At 51.4% G+C, this 13,005-nt stretch overlaps 1 long non-coding RNA gene across 2 annotated transcripts in view; it reads left to right on the forward strand.

Annotated features, from left to right (window-relative positions):
- The first annotated feature begins 652 nt into the window (after nt 1-652).
- Nucleotides 653-13,005, forward strand: part of LOC122234156 — a 135,818-nt gene continuing 123,465 nt past the window's right edge. For both annotated transcript variants that reach the window (XR_006211926.1, XR_006211927.1), the window contains exons 1-2: nt 653-840; nt 3,455-3,573. This is a non-coding gene — a long non-coding RNA (uncharacterized LOC122234156). The remainder of the gene's footprint in view (nt 841-3,454; nt 3,574-13,005) is intronic.

Genomic DNA, 13,005 nt, shown 5'->3' on the forward strand with positions numbered 1-13,005 from the left:
GCAGGCTGTGAACAGCGGCTTAAACAACCCTGAGGACGGCAGTTCCGGACAGGCTTCAGCACCCGCGCGCGGAGCCTTTCTCCTGTCGAACCCGACTTCCCAAATCCGTGTTCCACGAATCGTTCAGCTTCGGATCCCTCTCTGCAGAGGCTGCCAGCTAGCCGTCTGTTGCCGGTGGCTGTGTGGGTGCAGGAGGGGAGGCAGAGTTGAAAGCCCGCAGGGGCTGTGCTTCCTCAAGCCTGGCACTGAGAAGGGAGACGGTGGCGAGAAGGCCACTTTCTGTGAGATTGGCAGAGCATTCAGCGTAATCACCATAATCACCGTCATCATCCTTCCAGTTACAAAATATTTTATGTATGCCAGATTCTTCCCAGGGTGCTCCATATAATCTGGTGACTGCCCTTGATTGTCTCCTTGGATGTCACCTTCCTCCTTCCTCCTGTCTACGGGCGACCACGGGACGGTGAACGATGGGCACAGCCACACACAGACACCTCATAACCTTTTCCCAAGTGTTTGTCTTCCCGGCATCCCTTGCAGCTAGGCGGATCCAGTTCTGGCCAATGGGGTGTCAGGGAAGTTTGACGGGCAGCAAGGGCGGTCACGTGACCCAGCTCTGGCCAATGGGGTGTCAGGGAAACTTTGACGGGCAGCAAGGGCGGTCACGTGACCCAGCTCTGGCCAATGAGGTGTAAAGGGGACGTGTGCTGCGTGCTGTCTTTAAGAGGAGGATGTGCGGCCTTCTGCCCTGAGAGTTCTGCCCGGATGGCAGCGGCAGCCGCCTTGTGACCGTAAAGGGAAAGAAAGCCAAGTGGATTGTAGAGCCCTTGAGCTGATCAGGTAACTGTCGACTCCTGATGTCGACAAAAATACACCCTTCTTTCTTTAAGTCACAGTAAATGGGTTTTGCTGTTCCTTGCAGCCAAAAAGCATAATAGACACGGATATTTTTTGTGATTAATCCTCGTAATCACCATAAGGGGGAGGTATACTTCTTTTTTTTTTTTTTATTTTTTTAAATGTTTATTTATTTCTGAGACAGAGACAGAGCATGAGTGGGGGAGGGGCAGAGAGAGAAAGGGAGACACAGAATCTGAACCAGGCTCCAGGCTCTGAGCTGTCAGCACAGAGCCCGACGCGGGGCTCAAACTCACAAACCGTGAGATCATGACCTGAGCTGAAGTCGGTCATTTAACCGACTGAGCCACCCAGGTGCCCCCGAGGTATACTTATTTCCATTTCACAGATGGGGTGGGGGGAGTGATCAGCTATTCTCTTTCCTGTGAACAAAGCAAAGAGCCGGGGGAGGCATGGGTGGGAAGGGGCCAGGGCTTGTGTTGCAGAAGCAGCAGGCTGTGAATCGTGGTTTAAAACAACCCCGAGCACAACAGTTCCAGAAAGGCTTGAGGAATTGATGTGAGAGAGGCTAAAGAGACTGGTCCAAAGTCACTTAACCAGAATAAACTAGCGAGTCAGAATTTGAACTTAGGTCTGTTTGTCTCCAAAGTTCTTGCTAGTTTCGTCTTTCAGAACCTGTCGACTGTAGCCCCGGAGCGGGAAAGAATGTGAGCGATGGCCAGACAGATTTTGGCAGAAAGGGAAAACGTATCGTGGCCTTCTTCACCCCAGAATGTGTCCCAAGTCTCCCAAGCTGCTGGTTTTTTCTTCCCTCGTGGTATCAGAGTGTCTGGGCCCTTCCATGAGGCAGGGCCACAGCTATCTCCTGGAGATGGCCAATATATGGGAAAGCATGCAGGGCCTGGGTCAAAAAGGCTTGGGGCCAAATCCCAGCTCTGCCACTTATTAGCGATGTGACCTTGAGTAGGTGGCCCGACCTACTGTGAGCTTCGATTCCTCATTTGTAAGATGTACGTGAATTCACCTGGACAGGAAAACCAGGTGAAGTTATCTCGAGCCAAAAGGGGTGCTTACTGGCTTTTATTTGCTGAAAAATTCAGTGGGTGGACTTGACCTTGGTCCCTGAGGCAGAGAGAGGTGTTAGTCGAAAGAGAAAACATGGCCCCATCCTTCCAAGTTCCACTGCCCACCTACATCTCCCCTGGTGGTTGCTTTTCCTGCTTCCCACCGATTCATGTCCTGCCATTTTACCGGCCCCCTGGAAGGAACATGCGTGTTATCTGGGGCCACTGGCAACCCAGTTCTACAATGAACACCACGGTCTTTGATTAGCTGGGTCACATGACCTCTCTGGGAGCTGGAGGTGGAGTTAGTCCCACCAGAACCTTCCTCTGAAAGTGGGGATGGCTGGGGCGCCTGGGTGGCTCAGTCGGTTAAGCGGCCGACTTCAGCTCAGGTCATGATCTCACGGTTCGTGGGTTCGAGCCCCGCATCGGGCTCTGTGCGGACAGCCGGGAGCCCGGAGGCTGCTTCGGATCCTGTGTCTCCTTCTCTCTCTGCTCCTCCCCCCCTTGTGCTCTGCCTCTCTCTGTCTCTCAAAAATAAGTAAATGTATAAAAAAAAAAAAAAGAAGGGGCACCTGTCACACACCTACCGACTTCGGCTCAGGTCATGATCTCACGGTCCGTGAGTTCAAGCCCCGCGTCAAGCTCTTTGCTGACAGCTCAGAGCCTGGAGCCTGTTTCAGATTCTGTGTCTCCCTCTCTCTGACCCTCCCCCGTTCATGCTCTGTCTCTCTCTGTCTCAAAAATAAATAAACGTTAAAAAAAAATAAAAAAAAAATTGTTTGAAAGTGGGGATGGTTTGGTTTCTCATGAAAAGGAGGAGGGTCCTGTATCCAGAAGCGGGGAATAGATGTTGGCGCGAAAAACCCCCAAAGACGCCCCCTCCCACACGTCAGGGAGCAGTTTTGAGCATTCAATAAGAGAGATGTTCTGTGCAGGTGCCCAGCCCGGCCACCGACCCCGGGGGACTCTTGCTAAATGCCAGCCGGCTTTTTCCCAGGACTTGGCCGGGTCCTTCCTGATGCCCTTGGCCTGTCCATCCACGTCAGCGGGCACATTTGGGGGAACAGGCCCAACTCCCCTGCAGCCCCTATCCATCACCCCAGGCTTTGTCCCTGTACCCAACATGACAATTACCATGTGGCTCGAGATGACACTCTAATCCTATTACTCATTCATCAACTAGCGACTGAGAACATGAGCTGGCTCGAACACTGCCAAGGAAGCTGGGAGAAGCCTTCTCCACCACTGTGAAACTAGGCTTAGCTCAAGCACAATAGGTGTGTAATTTAAGGTTTTGTTGAGCCGAAATCCAATCACATACTTGACTGGTGGATCACAGAGACTCACAGGCTAAGAGAATGAGATAATCCAACCTCACACAAACACTGGGATTCGGCTTTGACTTAATGACAAATGTGTGACCAACCTTACACTGTTTCATTCTTTCCCCCCTCTCTTTTTTTGTTTCAATGTATTTCCACCTCCTTCCTCCCTCTCCTCCCTTCTCTCCCCTCCTCTGTACTATCCAGAGACGGGATGGGCCTCAGCAAAGTCCTAGAGCCAGAAAACAAAGGTAGAGAAGCAGGTGAACACCAGGGGAGATGCACTCACGTCCGTTGTCTGCGTTTGATTGCACGACGTCGTGGAGGTGAGAGATGGCTTCTGGGGGTGGATCCATTCGAATTCCTAGCGGTCTCAGTTCTTCTGTTCCAAGAATGGCTTAGAGCAAGAAAGAGCAGCAGGCAAGACACAAGGTCATGCTCATGAACTGTTCCCTCTCTTCATCCAGTGCTTTCTGTCCAGTGAGGGCTGCTCAGTGGGGGTGGGGAAAGGTTGCAAGAAGAAATACGTATATAGTTTTGGACCCCCGTTAAGTGATAGTGTAGCTGTTTACGTAGTTAGAGATAACAGCATAGATGAGCCCACTCAGCTTTATGAGTTCACTGGACTTACATTTATTCACTCCACAAACATTTATGGGATGGCCACCGTGTGCCGTGAACTCTGGCAGGCACTGCCTGATGCTCTGGTGGATGGAGGCGTTAAACCAATGGACAGTAGAGAGTAGGTAACTAGGAATAGTGGAGAGTGCTGTTTTGGAAATGGAAAGGGGGCAGCAGGAGAGAATGAATTGGGACGATCTCTCGGAGAAGGGGACGTGTGTGCTGAGACCTGAATGGCGACAAAGAGCCATTTATTTCAAGATGCGGGGGGAACCTTCGGAGTCCACGGGCAGGCCCCAGATGGTGAGCCAGAAGTCCCGGGTTCAAGCTCTGCCCTCCAGGTAGGTGCACTGTTTCCCAGGCAAGCCATTCGTCCTTCGGAGTCCTGACCCTTAACCCGCTGTGCTAACTTTGCCAAGTCTCTGTGACATCTCACCGTGATCACAGTGTGTCACTTTGAAGAGTGACGAGAAGAATGCAATTCGCAAGGGCGATTATTAGATTCATGGGCAAATTGGGTGTGGGTGTGTAGGGAGTGTTGTCCCCACAAATGGAAGTGGCCTGGGACTGGTCTTTGGAATGGATTGCCATTACATTTTCCTTCTTGAAGCTTCTGCATATGTCTGCCCTTAGCTGGCATTTTCCAGATCAATGCTTTCTATTGGTAGAGGGCTAACTTGGGCTTTCAACTGAGAATCCTGGGGTAGTAACCTCTCAAAATAATTTGCGATGAACTTGACTCTCATCGCTCCTGCTCTGGCTCAACAGAGGATGGGTTTTGGAGCCAACATTATTTTTAAATTAACTATGTGCCAAATACTTATATTATCTCATTTCAGCTTTACCCAAACCCTATTTCTAAGACAAGGAAGTCAAGGCTCTTAGAAGTCAGATGACTTACTTCAGGCAATACAATTAAGACTGGGGCAGAGCTGAGATTCGAATAGTTCCACTACTGGTAATTACTGTTACCAGCACTAATAATGATAGCTTCCATTTATTCAGTGATCATGATGTGCCATGATTGTATCGTTGTTGATAAGTCAGTTATTGTTCCAGTTGCTGGGACTTAGTAGGTAATATTCCTTTTATTTCCAGATGTTTTTAAGACCTTCTCTTTGTCGTTGGTGTTCTTTCACTAATATATGTCCAGGCACGGATGTTTATTTATTTATATGGGTTGGGACTTTGGAATATGCAGGGTTAAACAGGTGAGGAACTGTTTTCATTTCCACAGAATTTACATGATGAGACCTAATGCGATGGTACTAAGAGGTGGGGTTTTTAGGAGGTAATTAGACCATGAGGGTGGGAGCCCTCACAAATAGGGCTACCAATCCTACAAAAGAGACCCCAGAGAGATCCCTCACCACTTCCTCCATGTGAGGCCACAGCGAGAAGACAGAGGTCTAGGAACCAGGAAGTGAGCTCTTACCAGACACAGAATCTGCCAGCAACTTGATCTTGGACTTCCGCCTCCAGAACTGTGAGCAACACGTGTTTGTTGATAAGCCCCCCAGTCTCTGATGTTGTGTTATGACAGCCCAGACAGACTAAGACATGAGGATTGGTGACTTCCATTAATTCTGGAATTAATTGTCAACTGTTCTCAACTGTTCCTGTATGAGTATTGCCTCCCCACTACTTTCTCATCCTTTCTTACTGGAACTCAGATTAGATATATGCTAGACCTTTTCCCTCTCTTCTCCCTGGTTTTTAAGTCTCCTCTTCCAAATTTCCCACTTCTGTTTCTCACTGTCCCGCGGCCTGAATAATTCCTTCAGACCTGTTGTCCAGTTCACTAATTTCCCCTCAAGCCGCGTCTAATTTCTTTAAGTGACTCCTTTCCTTGTTTAAATAGAAGTATAGCTTATAGAGAGAAGTGCAGAAATCATAGGTTTATAGCCTGATGAATTTTCACAGAGTGAATATAATATACGACCACCTGCCAGGTGAATAACCAGAGCATGACCAGCACCCCCGAGGCTCCTCCCTCCCTTCCTGTCTCCCCACCTTCTTCTCCACAGAAACCACTCTTTGACTTCTACCATCATGGATGGCTTTGGTTGTTTTAAACTTCCCCTAAATGGAATAACACAACATGAACCCTTTTGTGGCTGACTTCTTTTACTCCGTCATAAGGCTTTGAGATGTAGTCGTGTGTCTGTCTACTTTTAAAAGTTTCATTTCATTCTAAAAACATACTAGACATGCTTGGCTTCACGTTCTGTTTCTGTTTGTTCATATGTGTACAGATTCGCAGGTCTTAATCTCATGGTGGTTTGCTTCCTTGTGATTTTGTGGGGTTTTCTTACGAAGTCATGTCATCTTGATCTTTTACCTGTAGGAATGGTTTGAAGCCTAGTATGTCAGGCATTACTCTAGAGAAAATTTGCATTTGCTTTTGCCAGACTTCCTGATTAGCTACCAACAGGGGACCACTTTAAAAAAAAAATAGTTGGGCGCCTGGGTGGTTCAGTCGGTTAAGCGTCCGACTTCAGCTCAGGTCACGATCTCGCGGTTCCTAAGTTTGAGCTCCGTATCAGGCTCTGTGCTGACAGCGCAGAGCCTGGAGCCTGCTTTGCATTCTGAGCCTCCTTTTCTCTCCGCACCTTTCCCTCCCCTCTCAAAAATAAATAAATATTAAAAAAAACAAGAAAAAATAGTTGGCACAGGGGTTTTTGTGCCATACGTATTGATTCGGCGAATGGATTCTGGGCCGAGACCCACGTTAGGCTCACGACGAAGCTCCCAGGGGAGTCTGGCAAAAGCTCCGTGGTCTCTCCTCTGTGGGGTGGCAGCAAGGTACTGCTCCTGTTTTTGGTAACAGCTTTATTGAGATATGAGATGATATTTGTTTACCCTAATTCGCTCACCGAGGGAGTCACCTTCCGGGGGTCACCAATCTAAACAGCCGCCTTGCTTAGGTCCCAAGCCTTTCCTTAGCTTCTCCACATACCGGAGTCCCTTAACAACAAAGGCTTACGTCCACCAGGCGTTAGCAGCCGCCCTTCTAGCAAACACTCGCCCAGGCTTACTTTCTGTCTGCTTTGGACCATTCTGATTGTGTCTGGTCTCCAAGGAGTTCGTTTGCTTTCCTTGCCAGCTCCCTCATGCATCAGAAGAAAAAGTGCCTTCTTACAAAATACTTCATCCACTTTTTTTTTTTCCCCCTTCTAGTGGATGTGTGTTACGTAGCAGGCAGGTTTTTCCTAAACCTCTATTGTGCCATCATCCGGGACCAGGCAAACGAGCACTTGCTGTGCAGTATCTCCCTTAGTCCCGGAAACACTCCCTGGAGATCAGTAAACAGACATCCTCCATTTACCGATGAGGAAACAAATGGTAAATGTCGCTCAGAGAGGGTGAGCGACACATCCAGTGTTGCCCCGCTTCTATGTGGGAGAGGCGGGATTCGAGCCCAGGTCCCGGTGGCTCTGGCGCCCATGTCTGTCACAGGTACACCTGCTGAAGTCCGCGCCTAGGGTGACTTAGGGTTCACTCTGGGTCGCGGGCCTGTAGGGCCATCACACGGTGGGGAGGAACCGCTCAGTGGCTGAGGGCGATGCTTGCAGTACTATTCTGGCTCCAGCACCCAGGCTGGACGCAGAATCAGACAGGCTCGTCGGCTTCTTTGGGAGGTCGGCAGGGCCACACAGAAAAAGTGCCATTTGCTGAATCAAGCATCTTCGGTTCTTACAAATGTGCCGATTCAGACTTAGGAAGCGTGCCAGGGGAAGAAAACTTGGCCGATGGAACAGCTCAGGCCATTAGGCGATTACAAAGGGAGGCTCTTTGAGGGTGGCTCGTAACTAGGCCTCCAGAGTCGCCCAGGGAACATTCCCATGGTGGGCCTCCCCCCCTCGGAGTGTCCTCTGTGCAATTTCTTTTCTCTCCCAGCCCTACGGCCCAATCTAGTCTGGTCCCTGGGCCCCAGGGCACAGCCCCTTCTCGCTCCTCCTGGCCTCGGATCTGGACTCCCTGGGGTCCAGGGCTGGGTGGACAGAGGTTGAATCTGTACCCGGGAAGCCTCCCTCTCTTCCGTAGCCGTCCTGGCTGCTGGGAAGGAGCGTGCCAGTCTCCGAGTCCTCTGAGCGCCTGCCTTTTTCTCCAAAGGGAGACTGTTTGTGTGCTTGTCAGAAGAGAGGCTCAGACAGTTGGGAACGTAGACACAAGCCCCTGCTGAGCATTTGCTGGGCACCAAGCTCTTGTTTCACGGTAACGAGTGGCAGTCATTTTTATTTCAATGCAGTTTTTCTGGTGTGTGTGTGTGACTACCCTTGGTGTTCACTTGTATTTCCTACCAGTTGTCGTTGCACCCCTCTCCAACTGACACGGGATGGACAGACGGACGGCACAGCCCGGCGGGTCGGGGCGCAGGCTTTGAAGTCCGCCGGGACGGGGTTCTGGTTGTAGCTCTGCGGTTTTCTCCCTGTGTGCCTGGGATCTATCTGAGTCTCAGGTTCTCCACCTGCAAAATGGGGTCATAACGGTAGCTACCTCGGAGATCGAGCTGGAGTGTGTGCTGCAGACATCCGTGAGGTCACGAGCAGGCAGCTTTCACAGTCACCAGTGGCTCAGTGTCTCTGCCCGAGTGTCTTCACGGCCCGCGAGGGGGGACAGTCCCAAGAGGCAAAAGCCCTAAGGAACACCCTCATGGGCCTTGGTGGGTAAGCACCCCCAACTTCTGGGCCCTCTGGGCAACCATGTTGAGCCTTCCCAGGCTCTCGAGGGTGCCCCCAAATGGAGCCCCAGTTGCCCACACTGGCATCCCGCTCAGGAACGCACTCTGCATAGACTTTCCTCCCTTCCTTGTCTCCGCTCCCCAACCCTCACGGCGCTTCCCGAGACCCCCTTCCAAATAAACACGCTCACCCCTTCTTTCCTTGTTAGGTTGGCTTCCCCACTGCACATTTCGCTGCGTCCTGAGATGTCGTTTTGTTGCTTGGGGATGACACGATCCCGGGCTCGCTGGGGGAGAGCACAGTGCTTACCGTTTTTAAGCGGCAGAATCTTTTGTCTGGTGACGTCCCCCTGTGTGCCGCGAGGAAGCTGCCAGCTGGGTGGCAGTGCGTTCTTGGCCTGGGGACCCTGCTCATTGAAATTGGAAATACTTGTGATGTTTTCTCCACTAAAATGTGAAAACCTGATGCCAGTGTGCCGGTGCCCCCAGATGGCAGGCTTTGGCAAGCGTAAGGGGGTGGGAGCCTCTCTTCTCCCTGTCAACACAGACATCTGAGTTGGCCAGTGGTTCTGTGACCTGCCCCCGAAACGGATAGAGGTGCTCCCAGCTCGGCGAGCTGTGCTCAGGACTTTTGGCCACTGGTGTGTGGCTGGGCTGCAGGAGCCTGTCCTACACAGCAGGGGTTCGTTACGTGGGGGCCTTGACCCCTTCTCTGTGATTTGCCACCAGCTGCTTTCTTCCACAACGGGCTCGAGACATGGGTGGACTTTCTACGCCCATGGTACAGATGAAAAAACTGAGGCTCAGAGCGGGAACGTGACGGGCCCCGGTGCTCCCAGGGGGTAAGTAGAGAGCCCTGGTTTGAATCCAGGATGGCTCCGAGGCCAAGGAAGAGGTGGGAGCCTCAGGACTGGAGCGTGCGTGACCTTGGGGTCAACACCTCGCTTCCCAGTGGAAACACCGCTCTATCCAGGTCCCTGGGGGTACAGCGGGGCATCCGAGGAGCTTTCGGGGTGGTGGCTGGGTGGGCATCGTGCCCCCTTCCTGAGGGGGGGGTGTTTCCTTCAACCCTGGGAGAGGAGAAGGAAAGGTGGCCGTTGAAGGGGCCTCCCAGCACGCAGGAATCCGGTCCCAGCTGCACGAGGCTGTGCCAAGAGCCTGGGATTTACTGCACCCCCGGCCAGCTGAGGAAAGGGTGTTGAGGGAGAAGGCATTCCAAAGCAAAAAGGCCCCGGGGCCACCCCCGCCTTCCCCAGTGCCGGGGTCATGCGGCTGGTCTGTGGAGCCAGAGAGAATCACCTGGGATGGATCACCCCCGAGCCCGACCCCCCGTGGGACAGCTGTTAACAGCGGGGTCTTCAAACGAGTGAAGGCAGCGCTGAAGCCGTTCCCCCAGTAGAAGAAACGTATCAGCGGTTGTGACACTTCGTTGTTGATTCTTTACCATCATCAACGAGCTGACGTTCTTAGGACGTTTCCTACCTGCTAGATGCCACTCTGGTTAGCTTAGCCTACGTCCTTTCGTTTTAAAGCTCATCACCTCCCGGCAAGGCTGGGGGTGGGCGGGGGGGCTGCTGGCCATCCAGCGCCTGTGTGTGCACTGAAAAAGGCGTTCCGTCCCCGGAGGATGCAGACATCACTGGCCTGCCAAGCAGACAGGAGTTGGATTTCAAGGGGCACCGAGCAGATGAGTGCCCTTCGGCCCTGGTGATCCTGGATAACAACCCTCATGATCTCCATTTTACAGATGGAGAAACTAAGAGGTCCCTGCCCAAAGCCACATGGCCAGCAAGTGGCCAAGTCAGGCTTCCAAACTGCCTGAGTCCCAAACCACCAGGATTCACCATGACGTCACATTTGACAACCACCCCGTTTCGTAAGCACGTGTCGCGGTGTCGTTGGGGGCGAGAGATGGGGTCCATCCATAGAGATGCCTTTCATGAAAACCTTGTAATGACCCGACTTGTGTAAAAAGAAGATAATTTGCCACAGGTTTAAAGTCATCAGTGGAGTGGGGGGGGGGGGGGAAGAAAAAAAAAACAACAACCCAAACTTGTAAATACTATTAGCTGCTCTCCAACTTTGTTGAATTTAGCTGATGTTTTCGGTGTTGACTTTTCCCAGCTATCAGCTTAACTATATAAATCCAGTTGACGTGTCTTTATTCAGATAAAACTCTAATACTGCCAGTGTAGCAAATTAGATGCAAATGCCCCCTTTTTATTTTAAGTATACTTAAAGCTGCCTTTCCAATGCAAATTTCATAGGAAATCTCAACCAGCTAGGACAGACATCATAGCCGTCAGCAGGCAAATGCTTTCATTTTGGTCTCAGCCAAGGGAGCTGCCTGCTTTTTTTCTTTTTGCCCCTGCAGACTGAGATAATTAAAACTACAGAGAAATAGTTTTAAATATACATGATACACACAGTTCCTTAAATTATGGGATAATGCATAAATTCACCCATTACCATATTTGATAGTGGTCTCGCTGACCAAAGTTGGGAGGTGGCGGGGGGGGGGGGGGGGGGGGGGGGGAGGGGAGCAGGGGGAGGGGCAGGGTGATTTTCTCCAGCAACTTGCTTCCTCTGTCAACAGCCACCCAGCTTCTGTGGCTTCACCTGGTGTCCTAAGGAGCCCTGGTAAGGGTTCAAAAAGAGGTTGTGAACACACTCATTAAAAAGGGGCCGCGATGTGTTTTTTTTTTTTTTTTTTTTTGAAAGAAATAAAAATGTTAATGGTAACTTTTTTTTTTTTTTTCCCCCGGCTGTCTCAGTCTCTTTGGAATACATATCCATTTCGGCTTTGATTTGTTGAGCTCCCTGAATGAGTTTATCCAAACAATGTGAATTTACTTAGATCTCTCTCAAATCCCACATCTCTTGTGGTTGATAAAGCTGACTTTAGCTAAGAAGGGCTGGATCAGTGTGATTTGAAATTCACATTGAAAATGATAAGGGCTTTGCTGGAAATAATAAGCACAGTCAAACGCTGTCAGGAGGAAACAGTCGAGCATGCAGGGAGAAATTTGGTAAGGCCGCGTCCTACCCTCCTCCTTCTCTCCAGAATCCAGTAGAGAAGGAGGGGGAAAGGTGAATGGGGCTTTTCTCAGACACACACTATAGCTCTGTAGGTGATGGGGGCGATCGTTCTAAAGAGCCTTGTGCATGAGCTTTATTCTTTATGGTTAGAAGGTGGCAGCCATCCCTCGATGGCTGATGGACACCCGTGGGCGTTCGGGGTGGCAGCTACCTTTGCCAGCATGGAGCCCAACACCAGCAGGAATCCAGCCCCCACCCCAACCATTTCTCTTTCCATCTCTGTCTCTATCTCCCTTCTCCCCACCTCGCGCTCTGTCTCTCTCTCCTCGATTCCTTTCTCAGCACCTAATCCACGTCTGGTCCTGAACTAAACGTTTTCCTCCTCACAACCCCAGAAGACAGCACATGTCTTCCGTCCATTGACAGGAGGTGCCGTGGAGGTGTGAGCTGATAGAAGGAACCACGGGGGACACCTACGTCCCTCATCCTCTTTCCCTTCAGCTGCCAGGTGGAGACCAACCCCTCACGAAAGTAGTGTTTGGAAATGGTTCTTGAGAAACTCTGGAGGGAGGGACTTTTCTGGAACACGTTAACCGGCGCACTGGAAGGGGAGGAGGGGGGAGTGTGAGGCCAGAGGCAGGCATTCTGGGGGGAGGGCAGAGTAAACTGGAGGGTTGGGGTCTCCTCAGTGAGCGCGATCTGAGCAGACCAGCCCTCCCCCATCTTGGTGCTGCTGACATTTAGGGCTGGATGGTTCTCTGTCGTGTGGGCAGGTGGCGGGTGGAGAGCGGGGTGGGTGCTGGTCACGGCGGGATGTTCAGCATCATCTCTGATCTCTACCCGCTAGACGCCGGCAGGGCCTTGGCCCCAGTCATGACAGCCCCAAATGTCCCCTGACATTGCCACGTGTCCCCTGGGAGGCAAAATTGCCCCAGTGGAGACCACTGATGGAGACTCGGCTCCTTCAGAGCCCAGGTTCCTCCTTTTCCTTAAAAGGCAGGTTGCACACAGGTTCTATCCCCACCTCCCAGTTTCCCTTTGTCTCAGAAGACCCCACTTTCACACGCCCTCCTAAGCAGCTGAGCAACCTTCCTTGGAAATAGGTGGATCAGAGGAGCTTTGCCACTGAAACCTTACTTCTAATTATAGTAATCACTCCCCGTTGTCTTCACATCCAGGGCAGTCAGATCAGGCGCGGGGCTTCTCCTCACTGCCTTGATCTATACAATTCTAGTTCCGCCTTGATGAATGACTTTGCTGACTGCTTCTGCCCTGCCTGTGTGTGTGTGTGTGTGTGTGTGTGTGTGCGAGTGTGTGTGCGTCTGCACGTGTGTGTGTCGGGGGAGCACAGTGGCCAGGCTGAGGCTGGGAGGGTGGGGGGGGAGAGGGAATTAATTCTTCCAAGGCCTTGTCT

Source organism: Panthera tigris, chromosome E2, assembly GCF_018350195.1.
Source record: "Panthera tigris isolate Pti1 chromosome E2, P.tigris_Pti1_mat1.1, whole genome shotgun sequence".
NCBI lineage: Eukaryota > Metazoa > Chordata > Mammalia > Carnivora > Felidae > Panthera > Panthera tigris.